This window comes from Penaeus monodon, chromosome 32 (assembly GCF_015228065.2).
Source record: "Penaeus monodon isolate SGIC_2016 chromosome 32, NSTDA_Pmon_1, whole genome shotgun sequence".
Classification (NCBI taxonomy): domain Eukaryota; kingdom Metazoa; phylum Arthropoda; class Malacostraca; order Decapoda; family Penaeidae; genus Penaeus; species Penaeus monodon.
In genome coordinates this window covers 31,497,075-31,497,560 of record NC_051417.1, presented here as the reverse complement: position 1 = coordinate 31,497,560, position 486 = coordinate 31,497,075, and the positions used below count along the sequence as shown (strand labels likewise).

Sequence of the window (486 nt, the reverse complement as noted above, 5' to 3'; positions counted from 1 at the left end):
AAAAACACTATTGGACGCGTTGACCCTCATATGTGAACTGGAATATTAGGAAAATCATTTGGGAATCATTAAATCGTTACTTTTCGAGTAAAATTTTGTCTCCTCTTCAGATAACAAAAAACAATTTTTTAAAAATCTTTGTAAGCACATTTCTATTTGTGATTATGTATTGATGTATTTTTCTTTTTGGTGTATGTCGATAGATAATTAGACATTACTGTAGATAGATAATTAGACATAGCTGTAAAGGAAAACTGGAAAGTAACTGATAGATAATGTGACGCGGAAGTCTATTCTGAATGTTTAAAGTGCCATAATTTTGTCTTTTGCTCAATTTCAGAACAAAAATTTACACCCAAATTAATTTCAAATCTCCGCCTTTCGTGTTTCTCAACATTATTAGATAAATAAGTCAAGAAAACGTCTAAGATAACAATAACAATTAAAAATCCTCCCCCCACATTTACGCTTCATCAAATTTATTAG

At 29.8% G+C, this 486-nt stretch overlaps 1 long non-coding RNA gene across 1 annotated transcript in view; it reads right to left on the bottom strand.

Moving 5' to 3' along the window:
• Positions 1–486, bottom strand: part of LOC119593816 — a 54,010-nt gene that overhangs the window by 53,300 nt on the left and 224 nt on the right. The gene's annotated exons all lie outside the window — the stretch shown is intronic.